This window comes from Mirounga leonina, unplaced genomic scaffold, assembly GCF_011800145.1.
Source record: "Mirounga leonina isolate KUSES-001 unplaced genomic scaffold, KU_Mleo_1.0 Mir_268, whole genome shotgun sequence".
NCBI classification, from domain to species: domain Eukaryota; kingdom Metazoa; phylum Chordata; class Mammalia; order Carnivora; family Phocidae; genus Mirounga; species Mirounga leonina.
In genome coordinates this window covers 6915556-6942057 of record NW_023270649.1, presented here as the reverse complement: position 1 = coordinate 6942057, position 26502 = coordinate 6915556, and the positions used below count along the sequence as shown (strand labels likewise).

The 26502-nt window shown below is 47.0% G+C and overlaps 1 protein-coding gene and 1 long non-coding RNA gene across 3 annotated transcripts in view; one reads left to right on the top strand and one right to left on the bottom strand.

Annotated features, from left to right (window-relative positions):
• CLCN4 (chloride voltage-gated channel 4) overlaps positions 1–11861 on the bottom strand; it is a 67854-nt gene extending 55993 nt beyond the window's left edge. Inside the window, exons 1-2 of the mRNA XM_035029688.1 lie at positions 11711–11861; positions 10254–10526 (exon numbers count right to left, since the gene is read on the bottom strand). The gene's annotated coding sequence lies outside the window, so the exon portion shown is untranslated. The remainder of the gene's footprint in view (positions 1–10253; positions 10527–11710) is intronic.
• Positions 11862–12422: 561 nt separating this feature from the next.
• Positions 12423–18524, top strand: LOC118026699. 2 transcript variants are annotated; one of them, XR_004683656.1, is made up of 4 exons: positions 12423–12513; positions 12600–12762; positions 15828–15991; positions 17859–18524. It is a non-coding gene; the product is annotated as an uncharacterized LOC118026699 (long non-coding RNA). The 2 variants fall into 2 exon arrangements; XR_004683655.1 differs by lacking the exon at positions 17859–18524 and adding an exon at positions 16874–16899.
• Positions 18525–26502: the final 7978 nt, after the last annotated feature.

The window sequence follows — 26502 nt, the reverse complement described above, 5'->3', positions numbered from 1 at the left end:
TTGACATTCTCTGCATTAAATACTGTCACCCTCAGGCCCACGCCACAGATAAGCAAACTGAGGCAGAGGAGAGGTTCGGTCACAGGTTCAGGTCGCACGGAAGCTGAGTGGGGAGCCAGATTCGAGCCCAGGCCCCAAGGGCCCTTCCTCCCCAACAGCCTAGCAGGCCTTGGTCCTCTCCAGACCTGAGAGCTACCTGCCTCCATTGACAGGGCACTGCTGGCCGCTCCTCGCCTCGACTGTGCGGAGCTCATGCGGACCTACCGTGAAGGCAAAGGCGCCGGGCTGCCCTCTGACCTCTGACCTCTGAAAATGCTGCCATGCCAGTCCCCTCGGGCTGCCCGAACAAAGGGCCCCAGACATGTCCTGTGCCACAGCTCTGGGGCCAGAAGTCGGAGACCAAAGGGACGGCAGGGTCGCTTCCTTCCGAGGGCGCCGAGGGAGAACCCGGCCTGTCCTGGGCTTGTAGAGGGTGGTCTTCTCCCCACGTCCCTTCCCGCTGCCTTCTCTCCATGCCTTCCTCTTCTTACCAGGACCGCGGCCATGCTGGAGGACAGCGACCTTAATGACCTCATTTCAACTTGATTACCTCTATACAGACCCTATTTCCAAAGAAGGTTGCCCTCGGAGGTCCCGGTGGGACCCCAGTGTATGAATTCTGAGGGCCACGATTCAGCTGCTGAAGACAGTGCTGGTGGGAAAGAGCACTCTGGGTCCCTCCCGCTCCGGGGACCTCTTCAGACGGAACTTCCACTGACCCTTTCCTCCACAACAACCCATTTTCTGCTTATGTGGGGTATAAATAAAATTTAAACAGACACTCGAGATCTCTGTAAAGGCTAAATGCAGGCGGTCCTCGAACGCGGCTTTGGGGTGTTCCTCCTGGAGCTCTCAGAACAAGGCCACCGGGTGGCTTACCTGGGTTACCAAGGTGAGGGCTGACCCGTGGTCCATTCGAAGGTTCTGGGCAAAAGGAGTGCTGGTGGAAGGCATGACTAAGCAAAGAGGGAAAACAGCTCGTCTGTCCCCTTTGCGGTCGGCCCTCCTATCTACTCCCCACAAAGCCCTCCCAACCAAGCAGCGCCGCCCAGGGGTACAAGGGAGGGAGGAAAAATGTTTCACAGTGAGCCCGAAGGGAAACGAAGAGCCAAGAGGCAGGGCAACAGAGCCGGCCCACAGGGAGACAGGTGAGAACTGCCGGGCGAGCACAGTGGGGGCAGCCCCGGCCCCGAGAAAGGAGCCGGCAGGTGCCGGGCCGCCGGGCAAGGGGCGGACTTCCCAAGCGGATGAACAGAACGCGGCAGGTGCGTGCGATTCTCCCTCCGGCCAAACCCCACGCCGCCCGGGGCCTCCGAGCCGCTGCTTACGGCAGCGGGCCCGACACCATCCCCAGAAGGTCAAGGGCCTCCGTGGGACTTCAGGAGGGCTCACAGTCCCCTCGGACAGTGAAGGCTCGGGTCTCAAACTTCCAATGCAACCGACGACCAGGCTCTCTGCTCTCAAGAACGGCACCAAGACCTGCCCGACAGCAAGCAAGAGCCTCGGCGAGCGAGCTGCGGTGTGAGTCTGTCCGGAGGGAAGGACAGGCAACAGAGTGCTGCGAAGTAAGTCAGAGGCCTGGGCCAGCTCATGTGGTCACCCAGGTCACTGTTCACCCGGCCACCATCCCAGCCTCCTCACCGGCCACCCCGCTTTCTCTCTTGCGCACCTCTGACTCTTCTTACGACAGCCAGAGTCACCCTTTCAAATGCAAGTCCCCGCGTGCCACTCCCACAGCCGAAAGCATCCAGCAGCTTTCCGGCACACTGAGAATAATCCAGGATGGGTGCCCCTCCTGCCACATCCCTGCATGGTCGGCCCCGGCCACCCTTCAGGGCACCTTTCCCACCATGTGATCTCTGGGCTGCTCTTCTCTGGACATGCCGACCTCCTTGCTGTTCTTCAAATGCCTTGCCTCGGGCCCTTTGCACTGGCTGTTCCCCTGAACACTCAGGGCCTAGAAAAATCCGGGCCTAGACACATGGCAGGGATCCAACAAATATTCGCTGAACAAGGAAGTAAATGAGGGAGTGAATGCATGAATGAATACTGAGGCTCATGTCTTATGGAAACATCTTTGCAGCCAGATATGAAAGCAGACATATCATAGGATTCCTATGTGTATGAAGTTCAAGAACAGGCAAAAGTAAACTGTGCTGACACAAATCAGACTAGTGGCTGCCTCTGCCAGAGGGTTTGGCTAAAGGAGGGTGAGATGGGGCCCTCTGGGGGTGCTGGGAATATTCTCTGTCAAAACCACCTGAATTAAAAAATCCATCCATTTTGCTCCACGCAAATTACCTCCCAATAAAGCAGACCAACAAAGCACTATATACATTCTAGAGATGGGTGTATTTGCACATTTTCAGAAACCATATCCCACGCAAGTTAGCAGCAGCTACCTTTGGGAGGAGGCCCCGGGGACTGGGAATGCGAAGAAAGCTTCGATTTCTTTCCATAACTTTGATCCTGCCGGAAACTCTCACTAGCTGTATGTAACACGGAAAACAAGACATTCAAAAATACTTCTCACGATCTGTGAAGGAAACCCACTCCTGCCCTTAGAAAGGAAAGTTTATCTCCGCCATCCACTGAAAGAGCGGTTAAGCAGCCGTTTGATAACAAGGTCTCCCCGCAGCCTGCACGGCAGCACCTGCTGAGGGAGAGTGGGGGGGCAGACTGTCCCCCAACATCTGCCCCCACGGGTGACGGGAAAACGGATAAGCCTCGCCGCGAACTAACACCGCTTGATCTGGCTCGGGAGGTTGGAGGGGTGGAGGAGAGGTGGTGTGCGGGGAACCTCCGCACCAGCAGGCCTCAGGTGGGGTCTCGGGTCCTTCAGGGGCACCCGGAGCTCAGGTTAAAAATGCTCCTGCTGGGCCTCAACCCCAGACCTACTCAGTCAGAATCCCCACATGTCCCAGAGTCCACATTTCTTTTCTTTTTTTAAAAGATTTTATTTATTAATTTTATTTATTTATTTTTGAGAGAGAGTGTGCAAGTGGTGGGAGGGGCAGAGGGAGAGAGAGAATCTCAAGCAGACTCCACAGTGAGCGCGAAGCCCAACGCAGAGCCGGATCTCACGACTCTGAGATCATAACCTGAGTTGAAACCAAGAGTTGGATGCTTAACCGACTGAGCCACCCAGGCGCCGCCCCCTTTTCTGTCTTGTTAAAAAAAACTTTTTATTACGAACATTTTCAAATACACAGAACATTATCCAGAAGAGTCCAATGAGTAACACCAATCAAATTCAGTAAGTGTTCCCATTTGGCCATATTTGCCTCACCTTTTGCTCTCCCCATTTAACTGAACCATTTACAAATAAATTATTTATCTAGAACAGTGGTTTTCATAGTGTGATCTAGGGATACCTTGGGGTCCCCAAGACCCTTTAGGGGATCCATGCTGTCAAAAATATTTTTATAGGGGCACCTGGGTGGCTCAGTTGGTTAAGCATAGTGTCTTCTTCGGCTCAGGTCATGATCCTGGAGTCCTGGGATCGAGTACCGTAAGGGCTCCCTGCTCAGCAGGAGCCTGCTTTTCCCTCTGTCCCTCACCCCCCTCTCTCTCTCAAATAAATAAATAATATCTTTAAAAAAATTTTTTTTTAATATTTTTATAATAATCTTAAATTGTTATTTGCCCTTTTCTCATTCTCATTCTCTTCTGAGTGTCCAGTAGAATTTTCCAGAGGCTACAGATTGAATGTAGAAGCAGGGATGAGAATTCATCTGTCTTGTATCCAGCCATACATTAAAGAGATCTCCAAAAATGTTTTTAAAAAGTTTCAGTAGGGGCGCCTGGGTGGCTCAGTTGGCTAAGCGACTGCCTTCAGCTCAGGTCATGATCCTGGAGTCCCTGGATCGAGTCCCACATCGGGCTCCCTGCTCGGCAGGGAGCCTGCTTCTCCCTCTGACCCTCCCCCTCTCATGTGCTCTCTCTCTCTCATTCTCTCTGTCTCAAATAAATAAATAAAATCTTAAAAAAAAAAAGTTTCAGTAACTTGTCGCCGTCATGACACTTCATCCCTAAATACTTCAGTGTGCATCACCAAAAATAAATAAATAAATAAGACTCTTGTACATACTCACGTGTTAGCTATCTATTGCTGTATAACAAATTCCCCCAAAACATGGCAGCAGGAAACACATGCACTATCTCACTGAATCTGTGTCAGGAATCCCGGAATGGCTTAGCTGGATGCCTACCACCCCACAAGATTATCACATCTAATGAAACTTCCAGTAGTTTCCTTATATCATCTAACAGCTGGTCACATAAAAATAACCCCAGGCGTCCCCAAGTGCCTATTACAGATGTTCGTTCAGGCCAGGGCCCAATCAGGGGCTCCAAGTTACATCTCGTTGTTGTCACGGACTGAATGTGTCCTCCCAAAATTCGTCTGTTGAAACCGACCCCCTAATGGGATGGTATTTGGAGACGGGGCCTCTGGGAGGTGATCAGGTCCTGAAGGTGGAGCCCTGGGGATGGGACGAGTGCCCTATAAAAGAGACCCCAGAGGGCGCCTGGGTGGCTCAGTCGGTTGGGCGACTGCCTTCGGCTCAGGTCATGATCCTGGAGTCCCGGGATCGAGTCCCACATCAGGCTCCCTGCTCAGCGGGAAGTCTGCTTCTCCCTCTGACCCTCCTCCCTCTCATGCTCTCTGTCTCTCATTCTCTCGCTCTCTCAAATAAATAAATAAAATCTTTAAAAAAAAAAAAAAAAAGAGAGAGAGAGACCCCAGAGAACTAGCTATTCAGTCTCTTCCTGCCACGTGAGGAGGTGAGGAGAAGGTGGCTGTCTGCGACCCAGAAGAGGGACCTCACCGGAAGCCAACCGTGCCAGCCTCCAGTGCTGTGAGAAATCATGGGCTGCTGGGGATGAGCCCCCTAGTCTCTGGTCTCTGTCACAGCAACAGAGGGGACTGGGACACTTTCTCGGTCTCTTAAGTCTCATGTCATGGTGAATACCCTCCTTTTGCAATCTTCTTTCACGAACTGGACTTGCTGCAGAGACGGGGCCAGAAGGCCCAGCAAGGGTGCCAAGCCCCCTGAGCCACACGGGAGCGGGGGGCCGGCTCCGGGACAGGCTGAGCGGGGACCCGGCCGCCCGGCCGCCCGCAAAGCAGCTCTCTCGCACTGCAGGCCAAACCGCCCGCCGAGACCGATTTTTAGGGGGCCTGGAAGAGTGAGGGCGAAGGCTGACGGCAAGGGAAAGGGGGGAGGGGGGACGGGCACAGCGCGGTCCCAGCCCTGGGGACGGGGGTCTCCCGGCCATTCTAAGCCTCCCGCGGCCACCCGCGCTGCACACGGCCCACACCTTGCCATGCCACTGCCATCACTGCTTCCTGTCTCTTGGGAGTCTTCCAGCTTGCAGCCCCTCTGGCATCCCTCCGATCCCCCCTCGAAGGCCAAGGAAGCAGCAGGACCAGCAAGTACCGGGGGCCCCAAGTCATGGACGCAGCAACTGCTCCAAGAGGGGAAGTGATGCAGACGAAGCCGCCCTCCGGGGTCAGAGCCAGACCTGCCCGGGGCGGAGCGGGGAGGCGGGTGGCGTCGGGTGGCGTCGGGTGGCGCGGGCAGTGGGCGTCGGCCTCCTGATGCTACTAGCTACCCGGGGCGCCACCACCAGCTTCTCACCGCGGTCGCTGCCGGCACCACCTCTGCGCCACGCTGCCCGCCCCCTCGTGCGGCTACGGAGGGGACTGGGCCGGGCGGCCCCTCTCCCTGGCACTCTCCTGTCTGCCCAGCTGGCTTCCCAGTCACAACTGGCGCACAAACAGGCCTCCCCTTTCGGACCGAAGCCACTTCTGGAACCCCACAGCGTCTAAAAAAGCTTTCGCGTTGTATCTTCCGATATACAGATGCGATGAAAGGGCATCGGATCTCTCATCAAGGGCTTAGCATCAAACAAATGATAGGAAAACGAATTCTAGAATACTGAAGCCAGAAGAACTTTTAGAGATCATCCAGATCAGTGGTTCTCGACCAGGGGCAATGCTCCCTACCCCAGGGGGAGAGGTGGCAGCATCTAGAGACATTCTGGTTGTCACGGCTTTATTCAGCCCCAAAGGTCAACAGCGGAGAAACCCTGATCTAAATTTCTTGGTTACTTTGAGGAAGAGACAATTAAGGCCCAAAGACACAAAGTAACGTGCCCAAGGTTACACAGTCCGGAAGCCAGAGTAGAATCCAGGTCTCTACATCCAACTCTATCACCCGTTCTGCTCTGTCTAGGGCTGGATGAGGGAGACGGAAGGAAGGGACCCAAGGATCTTAATCCCTGTGGCCAACCTGAACCAAATGAAGGAAACTGCAATAAACAAATTGCTGAATTACTGCAACAACACATCAGGGTGTCCAAACTTTGTAAGAAATGCCATATACAAAATTACACCAGATACAAAAATTAATTCGAAATTAAGATTAAAGACTTGAACATTAGACCTGACACCATAAAACTCCTAGAAGAAAACCTAGGCGATAAGCTCCTTGACATAGGTCTTGGCGATGATTTTTGGAATCTGACACCAAAAGTCAAAGAAACAAAAGCAAAAATAAGTAAGTGGGACTACATCATATTAAAAAGCTCCACACAGCAAAAGAATTCATCTACAGAATGAAAAGGCAACCTACTGAATGGGAGAAGACATTTGCAAAGCATCTATCTGATAAGAAGCTAATATCCAAAATATAACGGATACAATTCAACAGAAAAAAAAATCTGATCAAAAAATGGGCAGAAGATCTAAATAGACATTGTTCCAAGTAGACAGGCAGATGGCCAACGGGCACATGAAAAGATGATCAGCATCACTAATCACCAGGGAAATGCAAATGAAAGCCACAACTAAATAACACCGCACACCTATTAGAATGGCTATTAACAAAAGGACCAGAAATAACAAGCGTTGGCAAGGCTGTAGAGAAAAGGGACCCCTCGTGCACTGTTGGTAGGAATGAAAATTAGTGCCCCCACTGTGGAAGACAGTACGGAGGCTCCTCAAAAAAACTAAAAATAGAACTACCATCCGACCCAGCAATTCCACTTCTGGGTATTTATCAGAAGGAAACAAAAACACTAACTCAAAAAGACATTCACACCGCTATGTTCATTGCAGCATTATTTACAATAGCCAAGGCATGGAAACCACCTAAGTGTCTGTCGATGGATGAATGGATAAAGAAACTGTGGTATATATTTACAGTGGAATATTATTCGGCCATAAGAAAAAATGGGGGTGCCTGGACGGCTCAGTCATTAAGCGTCTGCCTTTGGCTCAGGTCATGATCCCAGGGTCCTGGGATCGAGCCCCGCATCGGGCTCCCCCGCTTTGCGGGAAGCCTGCTTCTCCCTTCCCCACTCCCCCTTGTGCTTGTGTTCCCTCTCTCGCTGTGTCTCTGTCAAATAAATAAATAAAATCTTAAAAAAAAAAAAAAAGAATGAATGAAAGCTTGCTATTTGCAACATGGATGGACCTCGAGGGCATTATGCTAAGGGGAAGTAAGGCAGGCAGACAGAGAAAGTCAAATACTGTAGGATCCCTCTTATATGTGGAATCGAAGGGGGAAAAAAGCTCACAGAGAACAGACTGGTGGTTGCCAAAGGCAGGGGGGTAGGGGGTGGGAGAAATAAAAATTTTTTTAATTGAAGCTTCAAGCATGGTTGGATCCAGGAACTTGAAAATGATTAATGAAAAATGAAGCTCAGTTACCAGCTAGGTAATGAAAATTGCTAGCTAGCTCCTTGAGAATGATTTCAGCCTGAAACGTGCTGCCAAATCCGGTTCATCCCTGACTCCTCCACCAGCGGGAACCCACCAGCGGGAACCGCAGAGGCCCCGCCGATGGTTTAACCCCCTCTGGGGTGAGCAAGGTGGCTCTCCCAGGCCTTCAGGACGTGTGCAACTGCAAAACATTGACCGATTTCTTAAACGGTAACTAAATACTCCCAGTACCACGCCCAGTGCTGGAGATGGAGGAATGAACAATACATACACAAATCCCAGGCTTCCTGGACCTCATATTCTAGCAGGGAGAAACAGACTCAAAACACAATAAATAAGTAAATTACTAAAAAATTTAAAAAGAAGAAAAAACCACAATGAGATACCATAACTACCTACCAGAATGGTTAAAATTTTTTTAAAAACTGACAATAACCAAGGGGCTGGCAGGGAATAATTTACATACGATAAGACTCATTCACTTAAAAAAAATAAACACGAAGAGATAACCCCTACATACCTACGAGCATGGCTAATGGCTAAAATTAAAAACAGAACAAAACCAAGGTGCTGGCAAGGATCCTGAGCAACTGAAATTCTCATACATTGCTGGCAGAAATGCAAAATGGTACACCCACCTTGGAAAATAGCTTGGCATTTTCTTATATAAGCACAATTTTTTTTTTAAGATTTTATTTATCTATTTGACAGAGAGAGACACAGCGAGAGAGGGAACACAGCAGAGGGAGTGGGAGAGGGAGAAGCAGGCTTCCCGCTGAGCAGGGAGCCCGACTTGGGGCTCGATCCCAGGACCCTGGGACCCTGACCTGAGCCGAAGGCAGACGCTTAACGACTGAGCCACCCAGGCGCCCCTATAAGCACAATTTTTAAAAAGACTACAGAAGCAAAGACACAGCTGTAGAGATAGAAACATGAATGTATGGATATATAAATATATAGGCGTGGATATGGACAAAGATAGGATTTTGACATTTGAATCTCTAGGCTGAAGTATATGCAAGACTACGTCCCAATATCTTGCCAGCTCATTTTCTGACATAGCATGAATTTCACAGAAACATTATTTTGATTTTAGCAAAATCAAAGGTAAGTCTCACTGACTTCACCCCATCCCCATTTTTCTTTGCTGACTTCACCCCATCTCCATGCCCGTTTTTCTTTAAACAGGGCTCACATCCTCTTTTCTCCTTGATGTCTTCTGAATGGCAATCTTACAAAGTTCTAAGTTGGAAGAGAATTCCCCATTGTTTTTATAGCTTCTCCTTACTCTGAAATAAATAATCAGAGCAAATCAATTGAAATTTGGTTAGAAAATAAAACAGAGAGGAAGTCTATAATCCCCTTCTTAGAGCCAAAGCTATCTGGGCTGCTTGACAGTAAGCCCACCGCCAAGGGGAAGAGAATAAAAAACCTTTACAGTACCAACTAAAATAGCACTGCTTTTTAACACTGTCCTCCAACAGCTGCTGGGGAATCAAATTATTCATGGTGTGAGTTCCAGTACAATTTACTGCCACCCAACTTCCAGAGGGGTCATGTTTTACAGATTCTCCTCCTAAGGGTGCCCACCCATGTCTCCGCCTCAGGCCCTATTTGAACCAGAGAAAGGAATGTAAACAGGTCAGAACGCTTAACAGAGTCCATTAAACGCCCCCCCACCGGCCAGAACTGAAAAGTCACCTGACCCCCCTCCATCTGCCGCTGAGTCATCAAGCCCCTTCTTCCAGCAGGCTAATTATTCAAAACGGAAATGAAAAAAAACACTGGGAATTCTTCGGTTTGGGTGTTCATCTCCACCCCACCCCCTTCTAAAAACCATTTTGTTCTTCAGAGATGTAGCTGATTCGCTCTTACACTCGCAGTTAATCTTCGGAGGTTGCATTTTATTTTCTTGGATACTGTTATTTTCCAATCTACTTAAAACACCTGGAGGGGGGAAAAATGCATTTCTGACATATCCCCTTTAAACGCCGGAACCTTGCAAAATAATGCAAAACGATTTATATTGCACATTTAGCTCTTTAAATTGCTAACCAGTAGGTTTCCATTCCATTCAGAGCAAAGCAGCTTTTGCTTTACAAGAAATCAGGCTAAATACTGAGGACAAACCCCTGGAAGGAGAATTAGTAAACGTGTCCTTATTTAAGAAGCCCAATGACAGCTAGAAAACAGTTGACGGTTATCTTTGACAAGCCCCTTTCTCTCTTCATTCCAGATTTTTTTTCTCTCCCGAGCAAGAGGCCCCGGTCTTCCCGTCCGGCCCCTGCGCGCTTTCCCGGATGGGCATGCCAAGCTCGAAGTCACGCGTGGGCCTGCAACCCCCCCGCACCCCCGGCAGCCCCGCCTGGTGCATGCAGCAGCCGCAGCGGCCAAAGACCCCCACTTTCGCTTTCTGGGGCGTCGACGGGCCGCAGGCCTGCAGACCCGGGCTGCGCCGGCAGAGTGGGCGCCGCGCGTCCCTTACCTGCAGTGCCGCATGGCGCATCCCCGCCGCCCACCTGCACAGCATCCTAGAGCATCCTTTCTTCGGCGCGACGGCTGCGAGCGCGGTGACGTCACCGGAGGCGGGCCCCACGCCGCCACGTGACGCCCTCGGGGCGAGGCGGGGAGGGGGTGGGGGCCGAGGAAGACCCTGGAAGTCCCCGGAGGTGAGGAGCAAGTGGCCGGGAAGCCCCGCTCCCGCCTCGCTTCTGGGCCGTGTGCCTGAACGTGCGCAGCTTTCCCGGCCTTTCACCGACTGTGGGAAACAAGCAGCACACAGAAGGAGAAATCCAAATGATTACAGGCTCCAAGCATGTAATAGGATTTCAAAAGAGTTAGCAATAAAGGGATTAGTAATGAAAGGGAACAATTTAGTGTTTCATTTTTTAAAAGTCTTTATCCAAGGCAACGGAGAAATATATTTTGTGCACATCAAAATGACAGTTAAAATATAAAGTGCATGGAAATACTTAGCACAGAGGGTCAGTGTTTTAAATCATTTATCAAATATATATATCAAATACATACTTTATTTTGAAGCATATTCATTATGGAATATTATGCTAATTGCACTGATGAATAATGCTTTTATTTACTCTCAGTAGCTACACTCTAATATTAACTTGCATTTGCCACAGGGAAAAAAAAGGGATACCACATATTCATACTACTTACTGGAATATTTGCTGACTTAATAAAGCACTATTGCGTGAGCATGGTTGTACTTGTGTGTTTTCTTAAACCTTCTGGCAAGGAATCTGATCTCTCAGACATGAAAGAGTTAATTCATAATAACTCATTATTTCACGCTTTTTAATTTTTATCACATTCTGCAGAAGTGAGTCATGTTACTATTACAGAAAATATGCACGATGTCACCATTTCTCATTCACAACTGAAACAGCCTTGCCTAGAAAGCCTTAGAAAATTCCAACAGTGATCATGTAAACCTGAAATGGCATATTTCAAACTTAAGCAGTGAACCCATTAAGTTTTCTTCTGCCAAACCATATAAACGGTTTTGAAATGTGAAAGGACAAAAGCAGAAACTGGTCTTACTTGTATTCCCGTTTCAGATACTAGTTTACTTTCCATAAAGTTTAAGTCACAATTTTAACATTGCCTCACCTCCTACCCCCGAAAGGGATGTGAAATGGATGGTTTTATAAGCAGGCAAGAGTTACCTACTTGCTATTTACTCCAGCCGCTTTGGTGTCCTTCTATATTTAACCCGGGCCCTTTTGCCACCATTCCCTCCAGACTAACCAAACCTCCGTTCAGAGGGTCAGCCTCTTAATTTGGGACATATATATGGGCCCTTGCCCCTCACAACGATCTATTATTTTCTGCACCGGGTTTTAAAACCCAACAATGTGGCCGGTCCTGTGGTTTTCTAGTCACTCCTCTGAAGCTGGTTTTTCCAGGTGGTAAGTAACTTACCTTTTGCCTTCTGGTTCCGGAGATCCAAAACTAAATAAAACGCTAGCGCAGTCCCCCGCTCCCGTGGGTGGAGGGTCTAACGGAGACAGAATGTGACAGGCTCCCTTTCCTGCCCCAGGCAAATGTCGATTTCATCCTCGGGCGCCCGGGGCGGCCCCACCCCCACCCCCCGCGGAGCCCGGCTGGGCGGTCACGTGCTGGGCCCAGCCACTCCGTCCGGCCCAGCCGGCTGGGTCACCTCCGGGCCCTGGAGGCCCGCCACGCCGATCTCGTTCGCCTCCTACGCTCGGTGCGTTCCCGGCCCGAGGGGAACCTAGCGGCCGCGACAGCGACGCCCTGCCCCGAGAGGCCCGGCTGCGCCGGCTACTGCGACAGGGAGGCCCGACTCCCCGGGCGGTGGGGAGGGCGGGGGTCTCTAAGATGGCCTCCTGCGGTCTGGAATGACTTGCTCGGTGGTGGTGCGGCTGGGCAGAAATGATTCGAGTAAAGGCAGCTTCCTCGTTGTGGGGCGGTTTTTTGGTCTTGTTTTGTTTTGTTTCTTGCCGATAGGTTGGTTTCGCCTTCTCTTTCGGAGGGGATTGCTCAAGTGTGAAGAACATTACAGCAAACAGGCGGTTCAGGAAAGGCCTAAAACGGCCATGTCATTTTGAACAGAATGACATAACTTCTGCCAAAGGTTCAAAATAGCCAGAAGAAAACCAAAGGAATCACTGAAGTAGCAGTCAGTACAAAATTACTGTGCGGGCCCCAGAAAGTTTGCGGACCGGGAGCATTCAAACCAAAACATGGAATGAGGCTCAGGGGTGCGTGGTTTAAGGCAGCTTATCCAGTGACAAAGCTGTGACTGTTTATTCTTCACAGTGATGAGTTACAATATTATAATTTTCAGTGCTTACCACTCATATCAACTTCGGGAAGCAGTTCAAGTTTTGCTTGTCATTTCCAGAGACACGAGCAAGAAACGACCAGGTCCAGTTAGCCTTGCAGGATAAGCCACATTAAGCTTCGCCAGCATGACCAAACTGCTTCTGTCTGCTCAGGGACACTTCAAGGTTGGTCTCCCTTTGTTTCTAAAGTTTAACAATTTCCCCCCCCTTTGGGTCAGAGCTCAGCAGGCTCAGAGTATGACCAGCCATTATGGCCGTTATTCTCCACTACCACGGTTGGTGACTAGTCAGGCTGGAAGATGACACATTTACTGTTTCCATTAGTTGAGTCATCAGGCCAGAGGGCCGTGTAGTCACCATCTTCATCATTCATGTGGTTATTGTTGATTTCATCCAGTTGCCTGCTCTTGATGGATGCCATCTGGCATGTGATTGGCTGCCAACAGGCATTTAAAAGCTTCGAGAGTATACAATGCGCTAGAAAGGTCAATATGATGATTGTAGGGAAAACAATAGCCAAGCATTGAAAACTTCCGCAGAGCAGAGATTCCCAGGAGCCAAGGTTTAACCGACCAAATAATCCAATGGGTTGTAATCAGATTCGGATTTTACTTTACTAAGTCAATCTACCAAAAAAAATTTTAAGTTATTTACATAGGCATAACATGATGTATTAGCAAACACGTATCCTCACGATGACCCGAGGCAGGATGAACTTGAGAATGTTGTATTTCAGGAAGTGGTTACGCATGGGCTTCAGCATCTATATGATGTGAGCAATCAGGTAATTTAATAAGAGGCAATTCTATGGAAACAAAAGAAAAACAAAGATTAATAGTTCAAGCAAATTAGAAATTCCGTCTTCTGAGTTTGGAGAGCAGTCAGTTGAGAAGATTTCTAAAAGTCGGATTCTAAGTATCTTTAGATAGAGTGCAAGCAGTGCAGTCAAGCAATCAGATTTTCCTGTTTGCAGTGTGAATGTCCCCGGTGATCTTTCCGAGTGGCCGCACAGCAGCAGGTACAAAGATTGTCTGCACATGGGCTGCTGGGATTTCTTTGAAGTTTATATCAAGTTGTCCAGTTTCAGCTTGCATGGCTTCGGGGTGGGGGGTGGGGGAAGGCAGGTTTAATTTCATAGTGATGCCAAGTGAAAATAGTGGGAGAAAATTGGAAATGCTAGTCTGGAGAGTTTTAGCCAAATATTGGAGGAAGCTAGAACTTGGGATCCAGTCCAGTTTACAAGTAGAAAATAAACCTCAGAGATGATCAACAGCACTAGGATCTAATATCCACAGGGGTGTATCACTGAAACATAAATTTCTCTCCATAATCATTTCCATTTCCATCAAAGACAACCATGGCGAGACTAATTTGTTTTGCAAATTAAGTTGACTTTTAATAAGCTTGGCCTGATTAGTTATATAAGTGCAGCAGGAATAGTGATTGATCATGTTCTTTCAGATCCTTTTAAATCTGCAAACAAAACATTAAAGAACCAGCAGTATTTTAAAGGAAGTCATAAAAATTCTAATCATCTTCATTAATTCATTTGGTCTCCTGTAATTAATTCTTGTTGATCTCGATCTTTTGTTAGTTGGATGAATTCATCACTTTCATGGAAAAGTGTAACACCAGTTCCAGTACACCAGTTCCGTGTTATGATCTTAAAGTCATCAGAAACCTGTATTCTACAGAGTATTTTGTGTGGGGGGGTCTTTTTCGAGAATCTCCTCAAAGATAAAGCATTTTTGCAGGAACATTTTTGCAAAAGCATCAGAATAAAACAGTAACTATCTGCAAATGGTAAAAGGCTTAAAAATTGGCAATGGTTAAAGATCAGATGAGAAGTCATTATAATGCAATTGACAAGAAAATTTGGTTATTTCTCTGATAGACCATATTTTAAGACAATAGCTGGAATTATGACTGATAACACTGTGTCAGTACATCAGATCCCCATGAACTTCATATACTTTCTGGAACGTTTATATTAATAACTTCCGTATAAATATTTCCTAAAGAAAGTTTAGCATGGCTTCTTATTTGAAAATGCTTCCCATGAAATTTAACATACCATTAAAAAGTTAGTTGGAAAAAAACCTTAGCTTTTTACATAAAGAAGACAATTTGCTTAAGTAACCTGATGAAGACAAAACACAGAATCTTTGTTTTCTAGGCAGATTACATGAAAGGTAAAGAAAAACCTTTGTTTGCAATTTCTTATTAAGAGCAGACCAATAATTTAAGAACACTTTTTCCTTTTAACAGAGAGAAAACCAAATTCTAATTGTGCACCACTGCGCTTTTGATATTAAAATTCTTCCTTTTTTCTTTTTAATTTAAATAAATCCATTTTAATCTCAGTCTGCTTAGCCACACATAAGATTCCTTTCTCAAGATCCCTTTTCCGCAAGCCTTCTACAACTTTCTGTATCCATTTGGGTTTTGTCCTTTTTTCTTTCTTATTCTGGAACAATGATTTTCCTTTAGGATGAAATTACTTTCTTTTTTCCCCCCTTACCAAAAATGCATCTCCACCCTTCTTACCTTCTTTTACCCAAAACACGCCTCCTCCTTTTCATATGCAGTCCCTTTCTTTCATCCTTATTATCTCTAGTAGTTTTGTAAAACCAAAACCAAAACAAACAAAAAAACTAAAAGCAAGCAAACAAAGCCCTCTTTTTTCTGACAACTTCCACTTTATTAGTTCAAATGTTATTTTCTCGATTTCAAAAACTTACAAAGCTTATCTAGGAAAGAAATGGCCCAAGGCTGGCGCTAAGGAATAATCACAGATGTACTCAGGGAGGACGGCACAGTCGCCTCTGCACCACGTTCAGTGAATATACATCCCTCCTGTGTAATACACTTAAAATAAACCGTCTGCTTTTTGTAAATTACAGCATGAGATTCACTCGTGTCTCCAGGCTCATGCTGACATTGCTCTGTGAGCCTGCCGATGAGACGACAGGCAGGGCAACAGGATCCCCACATTATTGCTGAAGGCGCTTGCTCTAAGCTGAGCAGACAGAATAAAAATTCGAAAGATGGAACAGCAAGGTCCAAACTGATGGCACAGCTGTAAATAGCTGGGAAGCCGCCATCAGAATTCGCAGCCTTGCAAGCAGTTACAGGAAATGGGGGAAGTGCTTTTAAATAATTTTTTTCTTCTTTCCCCCCCTTCTGTTCTTTTTCTCCTTTCCTTTTTCTTTTTTTCCTTTTTTCCCAAGGGTGGTGTTTCTTGCACTGGCCTTTTCAGCTGGCCACACAGGCCATTCCATTGCTCTATTTCCTGTGGTAGAAGAGCCGAGGCTTTCGAACACGTTGGATCATTCCACAGCAAGAAAGAGAGTGTATATTACGGCCCAGCACCTACTTACACCGATAAAACCATGTAAGTAACTGAAATAGAAGTTGCATCAACTGACACGTATTTCCTATTTTGAGTATATGCCATGCAGGCACTCTCTTTTGCACTTGATGAAATTATCCTTTTATCTATATGCAGATAATAAATCCATCTATAAATGATAGATAAAATTGAAGAGACGTAGTATCCATTTATCTAGATAGATGTAGATCATACGTGTATTTTCGATTTAAATAAATGCTAATGCTCACTCCCCAAGGGTCTGGGAGCCCAGTCTGAGAAACAGGAAGTTCCAGTAAATCCTCCCACAGCAGGAAGAAGCTCGCCTGGGAGCCCCGTTGCATCTCACCCTGCACTGGGGCGCCTGTGCTCCCCGCTCCCCGGAACCGAGCAGGGCTTGTGCGCAGTTAGCTTACGCTTCTTGTTCCAAGTGCTCTGACTTACTCTCTTTTCGGTTCATTTTTGCTGTGGCAGCCCTTCTCCCAACTTTTTAAACTATTGGTAATTTTTGCTTTCCAGGGAAAACTGGGAGGCAGGCCACCGTGACCTGTCTATCATAGATCAGCATCCTGTGGTAGATTAGCAAACTGATAAATACATTTCAAAATTATTGGAAGTCTATTCTTTCTTACAATAATTTTTTTCCATGTGGCATAAAACATGGTTATCAATAGACCCACATATTAGTTTCTCTCTGTAAAAATTAAAAAACCAAAAGTAGATAAACTTATGTTTCACATTTAATGTTCATCTTATTTGGAAATGAGTTAGATGTTCACTGAATAGCCATCATTTCATTTAACGTAGCATAAACTTTGCCCTTATTTATACTTGTTTAAATTGTTTCTTTTTTTAAGATTTTATTTTTATTTATTTATTTTTTAATTTTATTTGTTTATCTGAGAGAGACACAGACAGAGATGGAGACAGAGAGCAGGAGCTGAAGGAGAGGGAGAAGCAGACTCCCTGCTGAGCAGGGAGCCCAATGTGGGACTCCATCCCAGGATCCTGGGATCATGACCTGAGCCAAAGACAGACGCTTAACCAACTGAGCCGCCCAGGTGCCCCAAGATTTTATTTTTAAGTGATCTCTACACCCGATATGGGGCTCAAACTCACAACCCCGAGATAGAGTTGCACCCTCTACCCCCTGAGCCAGCCAGGCCCCCCCTAAATTACTTCTTTTTAACAATGATGCTTGGATTAGACATCAAATAGTTAACTGTTTTCTTAGTTATTTTTTTGTTGACAAATTTTGGAGACGTGCTTGCTTCTATTAAACCAACGAATTTGAATTAATTTTTATTTATCAAAGATTATCGCAGATCGTGTGAACTTGAAAAAATGTTTGGGTTACTTTCTACGTTTCTGAGAGTATACTTGATTTATATAAACAAATTTCTTTAAGCCAATTAAAATAGAGTTCTTTACAAATTAGTTTTGGCAATACCATCCAGAGGTAGAAAAATATCACACGTCTATAATGTACATACACAGACATACAGATAACCTGACACACAGAGCTCTTCCAGCTTGTGTTTTAAAAAGTTTAGCCGTGTCTCAGATACAAAACTCAAAAAAACTAGATCCAAACTGTGTTTCTGGCACATGCACTAAGTTAAGGTTACATGGTCAGATGACCAAAGTTTTTACGAAAGATTTGTATTTGCATGCTACATGCAAGGATCCTTCCAGAGCTGTTTTTTGAGGTCATTTTGTCTTTTACAAGCTTCTCGGCCTCTCTCTCCATCCGCTCTCCTGGTTTGTGAGATGAGACTTTCGGCCCCGGGAATCTCTGGGATACCTTCCATGGCCAGCCCTCTACGATTCTAACAGCGAAGGACGTTTCATCTGCCGGAATAGTCTCTCCCCCACCCCTCCTGTATTTTAGGGTCCCTGTGAAACGGTGCACGCCGTATCTCTCAAGCTCACTGCCTAGAAAGGGGGCCCAGTCAGCCCAGCGTGCGTGAGACGCTGGAAGGAGCCGGGGCGCATCTCGGCGTGGGGCAGGGGCACTCCGAGGCCAGAAGGGGTGATGCAGGTGCAAGAGGGGGGCCAGTTCGTCCCCCCTTCGGGGTTCAGGACGGGTCGGTGCACACGGGAGACGAGCAGGACGGTGCCCCCCGGGCTTCTCGGGGGCGAGACGAGAGCCAGCGTGCTCCCCGTGCTGCCACGGGACGGACACCGGCTCCGCGCGGCTTTGCGGTTCGTGTCAAGCAGGCACAGGGAACTGCGTCCTTGCTCACGATGGGCTGCACGGCAGGCTGCCCCCAAACAGGCCACTTTGGCCTATTGACTGTTTTGAACTTAGTTGCATGAGAAGCAGCGGGCGCAAGGACTCTCTGACCTCCTTTGTGCCCTGGAAGGAAGCACGACCGAAGTGTCCCCCGTGAAGGTCCCCGTCCTGTCCCGGGAGGAAGGGAGACAGCCTTCTTGCCAGCGATGGGCACGTCAAGGCCGAGAAGGCTGTGTAAGCAAACCGGCTACTTCTTCGCTGCTTCGCTACCCCAAGCCCCAGCTTCTGTCAATTCTTCACAGATTCATGGTTTCTTTGTCTGAAAGGTGTAAAAGCTGCTAACTTGGCTCACTTCTTGCAGTCTCCTATTTCTTTTTTTTTTTTTTTTTAAAGATTTTATTTATTTATTTGACAGAGAGACACAGTGAGAGAGGGAACACAAGCAGGGGGAGTGGGAGAGGGAGAAGCAGGCTTCCTGCTGAGCAGGGAGCCCGACGCGGGGCTCGATCCCAGGACCCTGGGACCATGACCTGAGCCGAAGGCAGATGCTCAACGACTGAGCCACCCAGGCGCCCCTGGAGTCTCCTATTTCTATGGGCTCCCATACGTACACAATTAAATTTGTTTTTCTCCTGTTAACCTGTCTTCTGCTGATTTCATTATTAGACCAGCCAAAGAACCCAGAGGGAAAAGTTTTCTGCCTCTACAATGTACTATATTTTTATCTACATGAACACCTTTATGCATGAACGTAGGAAACAATTTGGTAGCCAATCCAGTAAAGTCTCAACCAACACTGGAATTTCACTGGCTAGCGGGATTAGGGGTGTTTCACATTTTTCTTCCTTTTAGCTTACTTACACGTCCTAATTTTTCTACCATTACTGTGTATTACTTTTGTAACAAGAAACAGTTATTGCTTGTTTTCTCGAAAGCACTATAGTAGACACGATGCTCATGGAATAAACAATTTTGGCTGCCTTTTAATGCAGATTTCATTACTCGAAGATTCTCACATCTTAACTGCAAAACCCCGAGGGAACAATTCCTAGTCATCCTAGATTATTCCGCTCATAAAAATCTTCAGGAAAGAAGATGCCAGCCCAAAACTGGTGGTAATGTTTAATCGTCCGCTGGTCAGTCTCAATTTCTCTTCCATAGAAATTCCTTTCTTACTCTGCTCCGTGTGGAGATAGAAAGCTGGTCCTTACCAGCCTTCACGAAAACAATTCTCCAAATACTTGTGTAGCAACCTTCGAGCGTCTATCTTCTTCACAGATTGCTACTTTGTATCCCTTTGCATCCTTGACATTTTCCCTCCGGATCTGCCGCTGGGCCATTTTGGCCGCCCCCGCCCTGGGAGAGCAGCGCTACCGGCACCTAGTGGCGAGAGGCTGGAGGTGCGGCTCGACCGCCCAGGGCGCGCAGGGCGGCGCCGCGGAGAAGGTGCAGAGCTGGGGGAACCCTGGCTCGAAATTCCTTATCAGGTATGATCTGATGCCCAAAAGGTTCCGTTTACCAGCCATTTTTTAGAGTTCACCATTGTAGGGGCGCCTGGGGGGCTCAGTCGGTGAAGCTTCTGCCTTCGGCTCAGGTCGTGATCCTGGGGTCCTGGCACCGAGCCCCGCATGGGGCTCCCTGCCCAGTGTGGAGCCTGCTTCTCCCTCTGCCTGCCTCTCTCTCTCACACACAAATAAATAAATAAAATCTTAAAAAAAAAAAAAAAAAAGAGGGAAAAGTGACTGGTGTAGACTCTAAGTACACGCAATCCAGCCCCTGCCGGGCATTCTGAGCTGTGGTCGTAGACCCCGGCGGGCACCCGAAAGCTGCAAATGTGGGCCACGTTACCCGACATCCATCGAAAGGGGTAACCCTGAATGATGTGACAAACCACAGCTTTAAAAGCCCTCTGCGCTTTTGCAACAGAGCTGTTGTCAGGGAAGTTGTCGCTGTGGGAAGCCTGAGAGGAGACCCCGTGTAGCACTAAGGGCTCAGAATCCTTGCTTCCCCTGAGAACTCACGAGGCTGCTTTCCTCCTCTGTGTAGCTAGCAGTGTGCGCTTCTTTTCTCCTTGGGCGCCAGGAACCTCAGATTGTGCTCAGACAATTCAATAGGACCGGCCCCTCAAGTTGGCATCTGTACAGCGGCGTGCTGGCCAAGGTTCAAGAAGGCAGCTCTGTAAGGGTGAGGATGGGGGGGAGCCCCGATTTGCAGCGTCTGCAGATTACAGTGGCCAAAGTTCTCTCACCACGGCTGGCTTCCAGCTACGGAGGGTGCACCTGCGGAGTGAGAATCTGCACCCTTCCTACGCAGGCGACACAAGGAAGCTGTTTTACTGCGCCTGGGCAAGGGACAGCTTTCCCACCAGGACCTGGTCTTCGAGAAAAGCTGTCACTTGTCCCAGTGCTTTAGATTGGATATATGAATTTTATAAAATTGTACTGCTTCAATATGGAAGCCATTAAGCCACAAGGTGTTGTTTACATTTAAATTACTTTAAAGCCATAAAATTTAGGGGTGCCTGGCTGGCTCAGTCGTTAAGCGACTGCCTTCGGCTCAGGTCATGATCCCGGGGTCCTGGGATCGAGTCCCGCATCGGGCTCCCTGCTCCGCGGGAAGCCTGCTTCTCCCTCTGCCTCTGCTGCTCCCCGCTTGTGCTCACTCGCTCTCTCTCTGTCAAATAGATGAATAAAATCTTGGGCGCCTGGGTGGCTCAGTTGGTTAAGCGACTGCCTTCGGCTCAGGTCATGATCCTGGAGTCCCGGGATCGAGTCCCGAATCGGGCTCCCTGCTCGGCAGGGAGTCTGCTTCTCCCTCTGACCCTCCTCCCTCTCATGCTCTCTGTCTCTCATTCTCTCTGTCTCAAATAAATAAAAAAATAAATAAAATCTTTAAAAAAAATAGATGAATAAAATCTTAAAAGTAAATAAATAAATCCTTAAAAAAATTTAAAAGTCAGTTCCTCAGTCACCTTAGCCACATGTCAAGTGCCCGATAGCCCCACGCGCTAATGGCGACACCATTTTAGTGCAGATATAGAACAATTTCATCATCACAGAGTTCTATTAGTGCTGTAAAGCATTTCTTTTAAACTAATTCCATTGCAGTAAGACAATTTATGTTTATTACCCAGGGGATTCGGCCTGTAATTGCAGGGTAGGAAAAGCAATCTGGCCAGAGCGTCTGTTTATGGGAAGGATGGAAAATCACGGATTCCAGAAGGCCCTGTGCCTCCAGCCACAGGTCCCGGGCAAGAGGCTCCCAAATGCCACAAGATGTGCAGCCTCTGCCTTCGGACTTCACTAGGGGCCTGCGAATCTTGTTCCAAAGTGAGAGGAGAGTGCCCGGTCCCTTGCTTCAAAGCAAAAATTGCAATGCATGACAAGAGCACGCACATTAGAACAAAGCGTTTCTGTGGTCAGGTGAGTAATGACCCTCCCAAAGATGTTCACACCCTGATTCCATAGGTCACCTCACATGGCAAAAGGGACTTGGCAGCTGTGATTAGGTTAAGGCTGCTGAGGTGGGAGATGATCCTGGCTGATGGGGGAAGGGAGGCGCCCAGTGTCATCACAAGGGTCCTTATAAGAGGGAGGCTGGAGGGACGGAGTCAGAGAAGGAGATAAGCCAACAGAAGCAGAAGTCAGAGACGCGGAGCCGCTGGCCTGGAAGGTGGAGGGAGGGGCCAGGAGCCAACAAACACAAGTGGCCTCGAGAAGCTGGGAAAAGCAAGGAAACAGATTCTCCCCTAGAGCCTCTAGAAGGAACGCAGCCTTCAGACTTCTGACCTCCATCCAGAACTGTGACAGAATAAATCTGTGTTGCTTTAAACACTAAGTTTATGGACATTTGTTACAGCAGCGACAGGTACCTAACAGAGGCTTGACTCCCTGATTCGCCCGGTTCATACTGACTGAACACCCAGGCTGCACGCCGCTCTGGAAGCAATGCTTTGGACTGACTCGGTACCTCTGCCCTCAGAGTTTACAGTCTCTGGGGAGATAGCCAGGAAATGAGCCTTTCCCATCGACAGTAGGCAGTGCTCTAACAGGACAAGTCCCGGGTGATGGGGAAACACAGTGTTAGGGGCCAAACTGTGTCCCCCCAAATTCATATGCTGAAGCCCACCCCTAGTACCTTAGAATGTGAGCGTATTTGGAGATGGGGTCTTTAAAGAGGTGATGTACAGTAAAATGAGCTCATTAGGTTGAGCCCTAACCCAATGACTGGCACCCTTATGAGAAGAGGAAAAGATAGCAGGGCTGCAGGCACTGGGGGCGGCGGTGGGAAGAGGCGGCAAGAGGACGGCCGTCTGTAAGCCGAGGAGAGAGACCTCAGAACACAACCCTGCAGGCACCTTGACCTTGGACTTCTTCTTTGTGGCGATGTATTATGGCAGCCTTACAAAATTAATATCCTATGTATGTACGTATAAATCAATCCATTTCTAAACCCTAATTATGCAGAATGTGCTGCTTTTCATGGAAACAGTCACAAAGACTGACTATGGAGGGGCGCGTGGGTGGCTCGGTCGGTTAAGCGTCTGACTCTTGCTTTCAGCTCAGGTCGTGATCTCAGGGTCAGGAGATGGAGTCCCATATTGGGGGGGGGGTCCGTGCTCAGCAGGGAGTCTGCTGGAGTTCCTCTCTCTTCCTCTCCTTCTGCCTCCCCCACCACCACCACCCTGCCCCCGCTCATGCTCACACACTCTCTCTCCATAAATCTTTAAAAAAACCTATCATAGGCCATAAAGAAAACCTCAATAAATTCCAAAGAATAAAATAACACAAACAGGATTTTCTGACTATTTCGCAACAAAAGTAGACATAAATAAAAATCTATCAAGACCTTGTATCTGGAAAAAATTTAGAAGACGTGTTAATAACACCTTTTGGGTCAAAGGGGAAATACAAAGTGAAACTATAGAACTTCTTAGTAATAATAAGAATGAAAAAAACTCAACAGATTAGTTGACAGAGAAAATGTATAGCACTAAATTGGTTTAGCATTATAAAACTTCAAATAAACACACCCAACTCAAACTACCCAAATAAGGCAACTAAGTAAGACACAAGAAAACGAAGGATTCATAAAAACAAAAGCAGTATTTCATAAGACAGAAAAACAATAGAACAAGTGAACTAAAAACCTGGGTTTGTTTGTTTATTTATTTATTTATTTATTTATTTATTTATTTATTTATTTATTTATAAGCCAGCTCTACATCCAACGTGGGGCTCAAACACACAACCCTGGAGATCAAGAGTTGCACATTTGACTGAGCTAGCCAGAACCCAAGCTGGTTCTCTTTACAAAAAAAAAGGTCCAAAAATAATCCAATAACCTAATCAAGGAAAAAGAAGGGTGAAAACACACATAGAAAGTAGGAAATGCCAGGGGAAAAGAACCCTCTCGAAAGGAAGGCAGCGCCCCTCTAAACATTCCTGTGCACTCTTGACAAACAGGAAAACAGATTAAATGGGTCATTTTTAAGAAAAATACAACTCTACCGAAATTGACCTCAAGGGACAGGTCTAAAAAGCTCAATTTCCATCGAAGAAATAAGAGTAAGTGATTTCAAGACCGTGCCTATGATGAAAAGCACGGAGCACACCCAAAAGGCCCCTCAGCAGAGTGCTTCCGAACTCCCCTCTCAGAGCCAAGAAAAAGAAGAAAAACTTCCACATTTACTTTATTTTTTTTTAAGATTTTATTTATTTATTTGACAGAGAGAGACACAGTGAGAGAGGGAACACAAGCAGGGGGAGTGGGAGAGGGAGAAGCAGGCTTCCCACCGAGCAGGGAGCCCGATGTGGGGCTCGATCCCAGGACCTGGGATCATGACCTGAGCCGAAGGCAGACGCTTAACGACGGAGCCACCCAGGCGCCCCCCAATTTACTTTATAGAGGACCACACTGACCCTCAACCCGGCAAAGACTGCACTAAAAAAAAAAAAAAAAAAAAAATTAGTGTAGCAAAGCAAAAATTATAAATACAATACTAGCAGACCAACTCCAAAGCACAGGAATGTGTATATATCATGACCAAATGGAGTTTATTTTACAAAAGGTCTCTATTAGGAAATCCATTAATACAATCAATCATATTTTTAGAGCTAAGGAAAATCATATGATCATTTTAGTAGATGGAGAAGAGGGATTTGAAAAGCCCAATACCCGTTCATGTTGAAAACACTCAAGAAAATAGAAATTGACAGGTTCGTCCTTAACATCATAAATGTGTGTGTGAAACTCCCTTCCTGAAGCCAACATTTTATTTAATGGGAAACACTAGCTTTTTCACTGAAGTCTGTAAAAAAGGTATATAGTCTTGTATGCATAGTATTTATCTTATCTTTATTTTCGGTCTTTAATAAAATAGGCCAAAACCTCTCAAGAAATGCCTAAAATAGAAATGAGTAGAACGTAAAACATCCCTGAAAGACACAAAATTTGTCTTGAACAAATGGAAATATATATAATACATTCTCAGATGAGAGGATTCAACATCATAAAGATGTCATAGCTCTCCCTACTTTGTAAAGTATTCTGGTAATGATTCCATCATTTCCCTCCACTCCTGGGGCTAGACGAGTTGATCATAAAGTTCATTTGGAAGAACAAATAAGCAAGAATAGCCGAGAAAATGCTGAAAAAAAGGGAAGAGGGACAGCCCTCGCAGATAATAGAACATCTCAAAAAGCTTCTATGATGAAAGCAGCCTCGTGCACATTTAGACCCTGCGGAGGTATCATTTCTCATCTCTGGAGCGGCAAACACTTACAATGTGACGTTTCATTGGTGACCTTGTGGGGAACCGTGCATACAGCGCTGGTGAGAACACAGTATGGCACAGCCCCTACGAGAGAAATGTGGGGATACCCAGCAAAACCCCATATGCCTTTATGCTTTGACCCAGAGCTCCCACTTCTAGGGATCTATCCCACAGAAACCCTGGCAAAAACAAGAAAAAATGTCTGCAGAAGGCTTTTCATTGCTGAATTATTATTTTTAAGATTTTTTATTTATTTATCTGAGAGAGAGAATGGGAGACAGAGGGCATGAGAGGGAGGAGGGTCAGAGGGAGAAGCAGACTCCCCGCTGAGCAGGGAGCCCGATGTGGGACTCGATCCAGGGACTCCAGGATCATGACCTGAGCCGAAGGCAGATGCTTAACCATCTGCGCCACCCAGGTGCCCCAATAATTATTTTCAAAACTGGTCAATAAACAAATTAAGCATCTATCTTGGTTTACCCACACTGTACCACTAGGTAACCAAATAGATGGGTTTCTCTTTATAAAGGTATTTCAAAGTAAGTTTTAAAAAATTAATAGAATTAGAGTATCATCACTGTGCAACCTTAGTGAGTTAATGGATCTAGGCATCGACTGCCAAGTTTCAAACATTAAAAAAAAAAGATATTGTAAGTCACTGATGGATGAACATAGGAATTCTCGTGACCCGTTCCCTGCCCCTCCCCGCAAAAAGGGAAGGAAATGAACTGGAATCTGATCAAGCTTCTAGATTCAACAACAGCTTTCCCCCCAGTACTTATTCGTTGAAACTAGAATTCACAGGAACATGCTAAGCTCCACCACAGGGAGCCAATCAGCAAAACCCAGAACATGGGAGGCTCGGAGGACATGCAGTCTTGTTTCTTCAACAAATTACCCTGCTGTTACTATAGATCCTGTAGATTAAAGACAGACACAACTACAGTGAGATACCACTTCACGCCTACAAGGATGGCCACGATCGAAACGACATGTGTTGGTTAGGATGTGGAGAAATCGGAACCCTCGTGCCTTGCCGGTGGGGATGGAAAACGGTGCAGCTGCTTGGGCGAACAGCCTGGCAGCTCTTCAAAAGGCTCATCACAGAGTTGCCGTCTGACCCAACAATTCCACCTTTAGCTTTAGGCCGAAGAGAAATGAAAACATACAGCCACCCAAAAACTGGAACATGAATGATGGTGGCAGCATCATTCATATTACCCAGAGTGGAAACAACCCAAATGTCCATCGACTGATGAATGCATACACAAAATGTGCTCTGTCCACATAATGGGATATTCTTCAGCAATAACAAGGAATGAAGTCTTGACACCTGCGACAACGTGGATGAACCTGGAAAACCCAACGCTGGAAGAAGGAAGCCAGACACAAAAGGCTACATATTGCATGATTCCGTTTACACGCAGTATCCAGGATAGACAAATCCAGAGAGCCAGGAAACAGATTAGTGGTTGCCAGGGGTTGGGAGGGAGAATTGGGGGTGACTGTTAATGGGTCCGCGGT